Raw genomic sequence first — 13015 nt, 5'->3', positions numbered from 1 at the left:
GTTTCTGAACAGACCTGAAGAAAATTACACAAATAAATGGTATATCTGGTAGCTTTTCCAACTTTTTTTATTGCAATATTGAACTGTTTTAACGAGATATAATACAGATAGAATAAAGTAAATTAAAGTAAATTTAATAGAATGCACATGTCTTCTGAATTCTTTGTCTCCTTGTACTTATTCTGAAACAAAAATAATGCAAGTTAAAACAGCATATTTGACAACGCAGAAATGTCTATTGATATTGTCGAATAATCGTTGTTATTTTCGTGCGATGACTTTCTTTTTTCTTTTTATAAATGTAGAACACTCTAATTATTAATATTGTACAATTTTTATAGTCTGGTCTCTCCAGTAATATATAAACATTTATATATTCAAACTGTGCATACATATAAATTTTTATGTGTATCATGTTGTACATGTACAATATTTCTATCTAAAATCAGGATTTCCATAAAGGGTATTAAATTGTTGATACTGGAATAAAAATCAGCTCATTTAAAAGTTTGCATTTTCCATCATTTCTAAGTTGACTGTTGAAGAACGTCTGTGTTTCAGATGATAAAGAACATGGTCCACTTTTTTAAATCACGTCCATATTATATTAAAGAATAGAAGTTACCCCCCCCCCCCCCAAAAAAAATTGTACACGTAATGAACAAACGTTTAAAATCCCCAGTAAATAGCCTGCATAAACTTCATAAGCCCAGCGCTTTTCTTTGCATTTCAATGTTATTATCAAATTCAAATAACTATACAATTACCATCACCAGTCTCTCTTTTGGAAACACCATTTTGCTTCCAGAATGCTGGAGTCGTAACAACAACCTCTAGCCTCGCACGTTTGTCGGGAAATTCCAGGGAATCCACAGTCACGTCGATTTGTTGGATGTATAACACATGGAGCTAAATGAATGGTTAAAATATATAAATATACATAAATGATGAAGAATCTCAATAAATGCGTTGTGTTTTCTATATATGTTAATTCGTCGTGATAGCTTGTGCATATCAAATACGTCACTCACTATAGCGTTATGGTTACAACGTTACCATATCTCAATGTTTGTACTTAACGTATTTTCCAACATGGCAGTATAACACATGGAGCTAAATGAATTATTAAAAAAAAACAGAAATATTAAAAAGAAGATGTGGTATGACTGTCAATGAGACATATCTCCACAAGACACCAAATATTTCATGCATATTCAGGATGAGAACAAATTAACAATAAATAAAATATGAAGTTAAGGTGCTGTAATAGAGGACGTTTGTGCTGAAGGTTGGGGAAATTTAGACTGCCACTTGAACTTGTAGGAATATTTGATTGGGACAATTATGCTTTTGTATTGGCAACAGCCCAGCCCCGGGCCCCTCAGAGATGTTACAATGGCTCTTAACGTGAGGTAACCGTACCATTCTATCGTGAAGATAGCATCGGATTCTACGTCCCCATTTTTATCCCACACAGACGCCAAAATTTGGCAATGGTTTCACTGTCGGTCGGAAGAAGCACTCGGATGACCAAATTTTTATTCTTCAATCATAGTTGTGAAACTAACCCGTTTTATATTAAATATTATACAAATAAGCATGTTAAAACTACTGAAAGAACTCAGAATAAAATATTCATTAACAAAAAGTGTTCGTATTTTATGAAATATTTTGATTGGTGAAATCAAATATTCAAAGCTATAAATATTGAAACCAATATTATTCATATTGAGTGCGCACACACTGAATTTATCAATAGTTTTTCATTTCAAAAATTGACTTACGTTTGGCTTTCTTGAAGCACCATATTGTATTCAATATACTCGAATCAAAACAACACCCTTTTGCTACACACGCCTCTGTGGTAACTCCTAACCATCCACAATTTTCGCGATGAACAGCCGGGACATCACATTCATCAAAAGTAAATGCTAAATTATAAAAAAAAAATCAAGATACATGAACAGGCATTAGGTTATGAGGGCAAAGGTATGCATGCATTATTGGGGAGCTGAATAATGAAGACAATTGCAAATCCAAGAAAGTGTAAGATATATGAAAAATATTTTGGAATATGATTGTAAATAATTGAATTTATATGAACTAAATATTTTGTAAATTTATTGTACCTTTGATTAAAAAAAGGTGTAATATAGTGATATGGAATTGTGTTCGTCAGTTTATTCATTCGGCAGCACATTCGTTCTTTTGTTTACCATTATTTATCCCAAACATCTCCTTACCCCCTCTTTACAATTTACAATTTAATAGGGTATGTATGTGTATCCGTTTGGTATCTGCATTTCTTCTAAATTCATCACAATTTATCTTTTTTATCGGAATACATTTTTTTCTTTTTTCCTTAATTAAACTAAGCATGCACATTGCCATTGCTTTTTTAGACGGTTACAAGTTAAAATCCAAAATTGCTAAACCCCACTTTGCGCTTTCATAAACTCTTATGCTTATACCTTACAACTTTTTATCAGAAATATGTTATGGTCAATCCTCTCCTCCTCCTCCTCCTGCCTTACACAAAAAGGGGAAAACTATAAACATTGTAAAATGAAAAAGACCAATATATAAACCAAGTTCGGGCAAATTTGATATGGTAATATCGAAGTTTTCTGAAGTTTATGGTCTAACGAAGTCATAAAATAGTGCATAATACATATTGGGCTTACATCCTAGTAGTTTTGCAATTAATTGGTATACGTGTGGTCAGCGGTATAAAACATGTCATTAAAATACTAACCGATCCCAAAACTGAGTGCAATCAGTGGTAGCTTGACGTACATTTTCATTTTGAACAGTCAGATTGGTCCCTTTTATGAGTTCTACGATTTCAACCTACATATATATATATAAATATATGAGAATTGATTAGTAGTAGAAATACATATACTTATGATAAGGAATAGGAGTGAAAAGATTAACCATATTTCTAAACAAAAAGCGTATAACAACGATATTAGTATTGAAAAACTAAATACTTCAAAACACAATGTAAAAAGGCATTACCTTATTAAAATCAGTATGTTCATTTTCATTGTATGATGAAGTTAATGACTACTTTGATTATGTCTAAAATAATATCCCAGTTTCATTGACCTACCTGTTCGATTAAATAATAATAAATATAACTAGAAACAACTACACTCGACTTCAATCTTATTCACTAGGATTGTCAGTTCTCTACCAAATGTAGTTGATTCTCTCCCCGGCTTCTCTCAGTTATATAATAAAAAGATATATACTTTTGACTATCAAACCAATTAAAAAGGTGTACATGATAAACATAATAATACCACAGGGTTGATGCCACTGCTGGTGGACGTTTGGTCCCCGAGGGTATCACCATCCCAGTAGTCAGCACTTTGGTGTTGAAATGAATATAAAATTATATAACAATTTTTATAAATTATCTGTTTACAAAATTATATTTTTTTCAAAATACTAAGGATTTTCATATCCCATGCATAGATTACCTTAGCCGTATTTGGCATACTTTTTTGGAATTTTGGGTCCCCAATGCTCTAAAGCTCTGTACTTATTTTGCTTTATAACATTAATATTTTCATCTGAGCGTCACTATTGAGTCCTTTGTAGACGAAACGCACGACTGGCGGATTAAATTATAAGCATGTTACCGTTGACAACTATCGCATACAATGCTTTAGGTGATAAATGAAGTAAATTAACACAAAGGAGAATACAAAATAAAAAATTCAGATTAAAATGATATAAAACCAAAAACAGAAAACTAAAACAAAAACAACAAAAAAAAAGTATCCTTTTTTGTAACAAACAATCGTTATACTCATTTATTCCAAAATAAATGTTAATTGAAAATAATCATAAATCCTAGTTTTGTAACCGAGGATAACTTATAACTATAATTCTTCCTTCACGATATAACACCAAATGCATGTAAACCTTAGACCACATTTTCCTATAGCTATTGAGACAACACGTTTAATAATTTAAGCGTCCGTTTCCTTTTCTGGATTTACCTTCATCAGAAACGCTCAAAGCCAAACATTTGAAATCCGAAGATGTATAAGTACCGAAACCGTTGAGGAGCTATATGTCAATTATACCTAAAATAAATAGCCTAATTCATCTAAAGCCAACTTTGCCTGAGGGAATTGAAACCTTAGTTTCTTAATAATTTCAAAATTTATGAACGAACAATTTTAGTAAAGTTTGTTAAATCATGTCAGCACCAAAGTACTGACTACTGAGCTGATGATACCCTCGGGGACTGAGAGTCCACCAGCAGAGGTATCAACCCAGTGATGTAAAAGATTAAAAACAACAAGTTTAATAATTTATTGCGTCCGAAGCGCTTTTCTTGATTTACCTTCACCAGGAACGCTCAAAGCCATTATCTCGTTTTCGATGTATAGATATTATGTATATGTTGTGTACAAGTTATCATTTTGTACACATTATAATGTGTACAAAAAAATTGTACAAATTATAATTTGTATTTGGACTTATAACTTATACAATATTTAACAAGGAATAATCTTTCAAATCAAATGATAAAGAATTATTTTAATTTTGATTACAAATCAATATGAAACACACTGATCACTCTATTGAAAAAACTATACATTTATTTGAAATACTCTTATTTGTTGGAGCAGGTGAGCGAACATTGACATCTCGAATTACACAATACATTCGGCCTTTTGCATTCACACTTCGAATTGTTACAGCCGCCTTCACATTTGCATGAGATATAACCAGTTTTGGGAATTTTTTTTCAGTTTCCACCAGGGAAAGTTGTTAATCAGGAATTTGTTTAACGGACACAGCAGAGCCATTTATAATTTCTAGTAGGTTGGCTCTGCTAACATGGCTTAAGATTACTAAAAAATTACCAGCGATTTTCCCTACACGATAGCAAATATTTCCTACTTCCACTTCAACACCTTGTATAATCCTCAGATCGGTCGGTGCTCGGTCATACTGTGACATTAGGATGATAACGTTGTTTCCAACAGATATCTCGCTCAGTTTCTGTTTTGTATTTATTGTTAGGGCATCCACTTGAATTTATTGGCCGGAATGTACTTTTCTTGCATGAATAATTGGGGTGTCTACTTCCTTTAATACAACTTCAATAGTTGTACTAGTTCATTCAATTTTACTAACATGTACAGAATCGTTAGGTTCCCTTCCTGATTCTACCGATTCAGTATTTGTGTTTTCATCAGTGCCATCAATTTCAATTACACTGTTTTCCTCTGAATCCTCTGAATCCTCATTGAATACATTCTCCAAACTTTCTCTGTTTCAAGATTTGGCAAAAAGTTCCTTAACTAAATAAAATGAAAACAAACCTTCAGACCACTGTTGTGTGTCATTATCATTCATCTATGACACCAGCATTTGCTCATTCTACAAACCTTTGTTTTTGCAGACCATATCATGGATTTTTACTAAATCTGACCATAACGATTTTAGTTAAGTGATCATATGTGCAGTGAACTCTCTCCCATTTCTACTTTGGAGGATATGGGGTGCACCAAAGAGAAGACAATTATCAAGTAAATGATAAGCTACTCTAGTGCCTCTTTTGCATGTTTAACTTTAGAAATCAACTCATGCAATTTGTCCTTAGTATTAAAGTGGATGTGTTTTGATGTGTTATTTTAGCAAATTGCTGAACTTCTTAATGAAGTTCGTCATGTTGATCAACAATACTAGCCATTTTATTGAACACTATACATTTTACTTTTGCAATTGACTATTTGAAAGACCAGTGCATATGAGTTCTTTTTATAACATAAAGGCAATTTAAATGAGTCAATCTGACTAAAAAATTGCTTTGAAAAGTGTCTATAGTATCAATGCTTTATTATCACAAAATCCATTCGATAAATTATTGTATAAGTTATAAGTGAATTTTAATCAAATTTTGTACAAATTATAATTTGTACAGGCACTTTTTGTACAAATTACAATTTGTACAAAGTAAAAAAACAAATTATAATTTGTAGATTTTTTTTGTCCAAAAGATAACTTGTACACAACATATATACAATGTAACTCTATTTTTAATATTCTAGTTAATTCTTTTTAATATCAAATAATTGGTCAAGCAAACATTTATCTACAATTGATACATTTGTAATAATTTTGAAGATCTATGTAAGCTAATTTAAAACATTTAACTCGGAAAATAAAGATTCTAGTATCAAATGTCATGGATAAGATTTTTGATTTGTGAATACCAAACAAAAATACAAAAGTTTCTTTTATCGTCAGCATCTGATAAAAACGGTCTCTTATACACTTACATCACTAATAATCGCGAGGTTGGTACAACGTGTATTAATTTCAAATGCATGTATGTATTGTTCATACATATACGTAATATCGACTTGACACCTTTTGAATGCATGTACAGGTTCTTTTTTTTTGTGGTCTCGAAGATTTTAGAGAAAAAAATATGTATATCTTAAGGCGATCATCGCCCAGTAAATAAGGTAACAATTATGACCAAAAGTTTCGTGAACTATTTGTTAAATATGCAAATACATTGCATTACATTTTCAAACGAAAAAACACTTACTTTTGTTTAAGCTGTGTAGATACGAACTTCAAAAATACGGCAGACAATAGTATATGTGTATGCGCTATTTATATTACTTTTTCATATTTAAAAAGTGTCAATGCTAATCGGATTTTCCGAGGTACGTATTAAATAAAATACAAAGGTAACAAAGAAACAGGCCATTTACAACTGTTGCCGGATAGTTGATATGCACAAGTTCACAGGTGAAGATCAAAGGCAAAAGCTGAGGACCTTGATCTGTCAATATTATGAATTTAATATGATCCAATCGCAGCTTACCGTCCAATTAAGTGACAGTTTGAATGATTGTTTCTTCATGATTTGCTGCCTATGTGAACATTTACTACACAGACACTTTTTATAGGATCAATCGTGCATTGCTGAGTTGTTAGAGATTTATCTTTTGATTAGATTTATTTTTATATGTATTCTTTTTTGGGGAAATATAATAATCGGATTTTTTTTTTCAGCATTATCGGGAATACTATTCATATCCAATTATTGAGGAAAAAAAAGGATCAACCATTTAACTTCTGACTTAGAAAAATTTTCGCGAAAATTTGATTCATTGTTTTCATTGTTTATTAATCAACTAATCTTTTTTTTAAATCAAAACTATAAGGTATGGGAAAAATCTGTATTTCGTAGGAAAAAAACATAACCCCCCCCCCCCTTTTTTTGAAGTAGAATGATCGTTTCCATACGGACCGAGCATTTAGCTTCAAAGGAGGGGTATGGGGTTTTATTAATAAGAAAATTTTAAATTTTACTAAAATGTCGGTCCAATTTTTTTCTCGAATATTGCAGTATTTGATACAGTATTCGGAAAATCAGGAATCAGAACATTATTTTGTCATATGAAGTTAAATGGTCAATCCCTTGGTGTAATGATATCAATAATTAAATACTGGAATTCTTTCGAAAAAATGTAGTTATTGACGTCAACGTAAATATTTAAATAAAACGGACAAAAAATATTTCGGTGAAACATAAAGTTCAGTTTTATCAGAATTTAAAGTGACTATGATTTCAATTATTCACATCACTGGGTCGATATCTCTGCTGGTGGACTATCAGTCCCCGAGAGTATCATCAGCTCAGTAGTCAGTACTTCGGTACTGACATGATTTAACAAACCTTTCTAAAATTGTCCGTTTATAAATTTTGAAATGATTATTAGGAAACTAAGGTTTCAACTCCCTCAGGCAAAGTTGACTTTAGATGAATTTGGCTATTTTTTTAGGTATATTTGACATATAGCTCTTCAACAGTTTCGGTACTAATACATCTTCGGATTTCCAATTTTTGGCTTTAAGTGTTCCTGATGAAGGTTAATCCAGAAAAGCGCTTCGGACGCATGAAATTATTAAACGTGTTGTTTTCAATATTTCACTGATCATGTCTAAGTGATTATAATTGTCCATTGTGTCTGTGTTACAACTAAAACGTGTTCGTTTATCATTTAAAGCGTTTCCGTTAATGTGCTGTGCGCTGTAAATTCTGCAGCATATATACATTATTTGTGTCTTACATGTATCACTTAAAAAATCATTGTAATACTCTGCATTGCTCATCATGGGCCCCTTTATCGGAATGTTATTATCATATACATAATATAAGTAAAAATAAAAAAATCAGTAAAGCAATATATTGTATTAAAAGATTTCGACTATAAATTATTAGATTTTGTATTGTTATATCGTATTGTACTTGGACACAGACAATCTGCATTCCTATGCTATCTATGGTATTTGAGTAATACGTGATAAAAAAAAACTTCAACACAATCAAACAAAAAAAGTGGAACATGTACTTTATACTCAAATGGCTAATGAATATTTCGTTTGAAATTTATATACTTATTGCTCTCGAAACAATTCCAGTATTTAACTATTGATATCATTACACCAAGGGATTGACCATTTATATGATCAACCATTTTCTCCTCTCCCCTCCCGCTTAACACTGAAAAGGGGGAAAATGATAAAACTATAACATGAAAAAGACCAAAATTTAAGCCTAACCGGGGCAAAGTTGATATGGTATTAACGAAGTTTCCACACGAAGTTTGCGATCCGACGAAGTCATATAAGTAATTCATACAAATAAATGGTGTTACTACATCGGGGTATTTTGCACTAAATTGGTCTACTTGGACAATTACGGTAAAAAAAATGGTAAAAAATACTTACCTATCCCAAAACTGACAGTAATCAGTAACAGCGTGGCATAAGTTTTCTATTTGAACAGTTAGATTGGTCTCTATCTTAATGTCTTCGAAATCTACATATAGAAATGTATAAAACTGTTTAGTAGTAGAAATACATATTCAGTTATAGGAGAGATAAATGAACATTATTTCTATTTTCTTTGGAACTATACTAGTATTTAAAAGTTGGATATTTAAAAACTGGTAACAAATTTTAAAGCATTACCATCAGTATGTACATTTTCAAAGTATGTCGAAAAAGGTAAATTCACAAAAATACTGAACTCCGAAAAAAAATTATCAATTGATAAAACACATCAAACGAAAAAAATGACTCTTTTGGAACTATTTTAAATCGGACACGGAACTGTCGGGTTAAAAAAATAATAAAAGTATCTACCTTTTTTACTAGGAGTATCTTTTTTCCAACCGAAGGTTTGGTGATTTTCTCCAGACACTCCAGCTTCTTCCACCAAAAACAACTTGACAGCAACGAAATAGCAAAATAGTGCTCAAAATTTCATTCAATAACACGCAATCAATAAAAAAAATAAGTACGATGTTTCAAATTGCAAATGGTAATAGTTGTGATTCAGAAACCAATTAACAAAGGTACACGAAACATAACCATTTCACATATAATGCTGAAGGTGATACATTGAGTGAATTTAAACAAAAGAGAATACAAGAACAGGAAAAAAAGAAAACGCAATATAAAATACAAAATAACTCGTAATACTTATTTTGTATCAAACGATCGATGTACTCATTCATTCTAAAAATAAATTGACCACTTGAAAAAAAATTAAAATGTTAGTTTTGTAACGGAATAAAAGTTATTCTTCTTTCACGATATTACACCTAATGCACATTAAGGTTATTTCAATTTCGATACAAAGAACTTATGCCTGTAAAACACATAATGTAACACTTGTTTTTTTGTAGTTACTTCGTTTTAAGATCAAATAATTTTACAGTGAGACATTTATCTTAAAGTAATATTTCTTCTTTTTTTTTAAAAATAATTTCGAAAGTCTATGTAAGTTATTCAAAATCTTAAACTCCTCAGTTAATAAGGATTCTAGTTCGAAAATATCATTGACTATTACAATGAGGCTTTGCTTTGTGAATACCAAACAAAAAGACAAAAAGTATCTTTCTTTCGTCAGCTTTGAACAAAACTACCTTTATCATAACTAATAAACGCAGGTTTTGCATATCATGTATTTCTTTCAAATTAGTGTATGTATTATTCATAATAACGTTATACGAAGAACTGTTACTGAATCAATGGGTGCATAATGTGATTTTTCTGTGACGTCTTAAAAATTATAATTCTGTCTTGGAGATGTTACCAAAGAATCTAAATTTAAATTATTTTAGAAAATATTTATAAAAATAAGTATAAAATTCTACTCTTTAGTTTAACACCAAAAAAATGGGATGCTTGAAATATTTAGAAGGTCTCGAAATATGATTCCAGAAATACTCTTCACATTTAAGGTTAAAATGAATTCTACCTTTTCAAACACTTTACAGATAAAGTAACCGGTATTAACGAAAACTGTATAATATGATACATTACAATTGATGTATCCCAGGTACAATGTTACAAGTAGTTGATAGACCAGTTTCTGTCGTTCCTTACATGAAAAGGAGATCATCGTCCAGTTAAGGTAACACGATACCGAATGACGTTACGCCACGAGTTATCGTTCCTGACGTTATCGAATAACGTTCACACATTGTTGCATGATCAAAAAAATGTATTCAAGTCAATGCAGAGTGCCAAGAGTTTTGATGCAATACGTAACGGTTAACTTATTTGACATAGATTGCTTTATCGTTTTCCGGCAATTCTTCTGCTCATTGTTAACCTTTAAAAATGTATTACTTTACTTTTAAATATTCTGTTTCTTGAATATTTAAGCATCTGCACGATTTAACTTTGTATGTTCTTATGCATAAAAGACTGAGTTTTGTCACTTTATTTTATTCTTGGTTTATTTTTGCAATAAATACTTATTAATGATGCACGCCGTATCCCCATGAAGTTTTCTTTTGAACGTAGAATTCTAATATATAGAAACTTAGGATGATGTGTAAAAAAAACAGGAATTGTACCACTATTAATTCGTATAAAAATGGTCGTTAAAACACCGTGAGGGCAAAATGGAAAAAGTTATCATCTGGATGAGAATTCGAATAGAATTAGGCGAAAAAGAACAATTATACATTTTTCAATCAGACTTTGAAACCCACACAGTTTGTTAGTATGGAATGTAAAAAAGTGGTTTAACTTTGTTATTTTCCCGAAAAACTTTCCCTGTGTTCAAGTATAGACAGTCTCTGAAAAGCATTGGTCTGAAGAGAGTAAGTCCGATATAGTTTCTGAAACATTTATAAAATAAAGTGCTAGCTTTGTAATTATATAGACCAAATTTGCACGGGACAGACAGCAAATTCGGAATGAGACCTGAGAAATTTAACGTAGACTGAGAAATACATGAAAACTTGATTCGGCAAAAATGAAATTAAAATTAATTCAGGTCCAGTTAAAGTCTGATTAAAGACAGCCCCATGTATCCACTTGCGTATATAAACGCAAGTTGATAGTCATGACTGGCTGTAGTCAGACTGGTTCCTTCGAAATTTACAAGCAAACGTCACTGACTAACTTTTTATTCAAACGACAGAAAAATGTCTTGTTTCGTAGTGAGTACAAATAAATACATTTTATTTTTCTGACAATGTACACAATTTTTATGTTTTGTTTTTATTCTACGAATTACACCCCAAGGGTGACTAGGGAATAGAAATGGTCACTTGGTCTTCTTCCGACCGACAGTAAAATGCTTCCAAAGTGAGGCGTCCATTTGGCTGTGCGGGATGTATCAACTTTGCAGCCACATCCGGTCAGAATGGGGAAATTAAATCCGATGCCTCGAATAAAGAGAGTGCTATGCTCTTTTAAAATCCAAAATCGTGGCTTTGCAACAACTGTTTGAGTGGTCGATCTGTATGTGGCCTGTTGCAAGATAAAATTTCTGTCTCTAGTACATATTTGTTTAAGTCTTAAAACTTTTAGTCTTCGGTAGAAAATTTAAACCAGAATGAAATAAGGCGGTGCGGTAAAATTGACAATTTATCAACTTTCCACCAAAGACAAAAAAAACGAAAATGTTAGTTTGCTTACATGCATTGCTACTTCATTTTAGATCTCCAAATAACTATTCCGTTATATGAACTAGATATTCAAAAATATGTTTTGTCACCAAAATCCTAATAGGCACATATCATCATATTGTGTCACTTGTGTCCGTTCAACCGTCAATCCCGCACTTGGTATACAGGGTATATACGGCTTATTATTTGGCACTACAGTCTTTTTACTTCGTTTTTAAATTATATACATGGTGTTCCAACTTATATTAAAGCTGCGCATATCTTCTGGATCTTCTTTATTTTTTGTTCATGACAGGTTGCTTGATTAGGCAATTTGATAAAATATAAAGGCACACAGAGTTTAGACTCCGGCTTTCATCTCCTAAATGTGGAATTTCAAGCTGGAACTTTTAAATTTCGCAGTTTGTTTTACTTATAAAGAATGCATATCTGATCTCAAGATTTGTTTTGTAAATAATTTTCCACAAATGACAGACATTTTGTGAAATGTTGCGTACAGTTTGCAATGTTTGTCTTGCTTGCTGATCAACCAACTGACACATTTACACCACACAGAGTACGCTATACTTATGTATGTAGCAAATTAAGATTATGACCGAGTTCTGAAATTTCTTTTGAGTGTTGTTATTTTATTTTTTAGAATGTGTACAGGATCATGATCTTCACAATTAATAGAATGTTCAACCTTTTTTTGATTGGTGCCTCAATTGTGTCTTTAAAACAACTGTTTTCAAAATTGTATTGTATCGTCCCGAACATGCATGAACCATTTGCCACTGAACGTTAAACAACCATAAAAAAACGAGCAATTATAATACAGTTAACTGGATCAATTTTTTAAAGTACTCTTTTTCTGCATGAATGAAGCGATGCCACCATCATCAGTGTCTTGAAGGATGGAGTTAAAAACTAAGTTATTCAAATGAATCTCACGTCAAATTTTTCATGTTATTTCCTCGTGAGCTTTACAAAAATATGAATGTATTTTTCATGATTTTAATTAAATTTTAGAATTAAGATATTATTTGAAT

This window comes from Mytilus trossulus, chromosome 11 (assembly GCF_036588685.1).
Source record: "Mytilus trossulus isolate FHL-02 chromosome 11, PNRI_Mtr1.1.1.hap1, whole genome shotgun sequence".
NCBI classification, from domain to species: domain Eukaryota; kingdom Metazoa; phylum Mollusca; class Bivalvia; order Mytilida; family Mytilidae; genus Mytilus; species Mytilus trossulus.
This window is presented reverse-complemented; position numbering follows the sequence as displayed.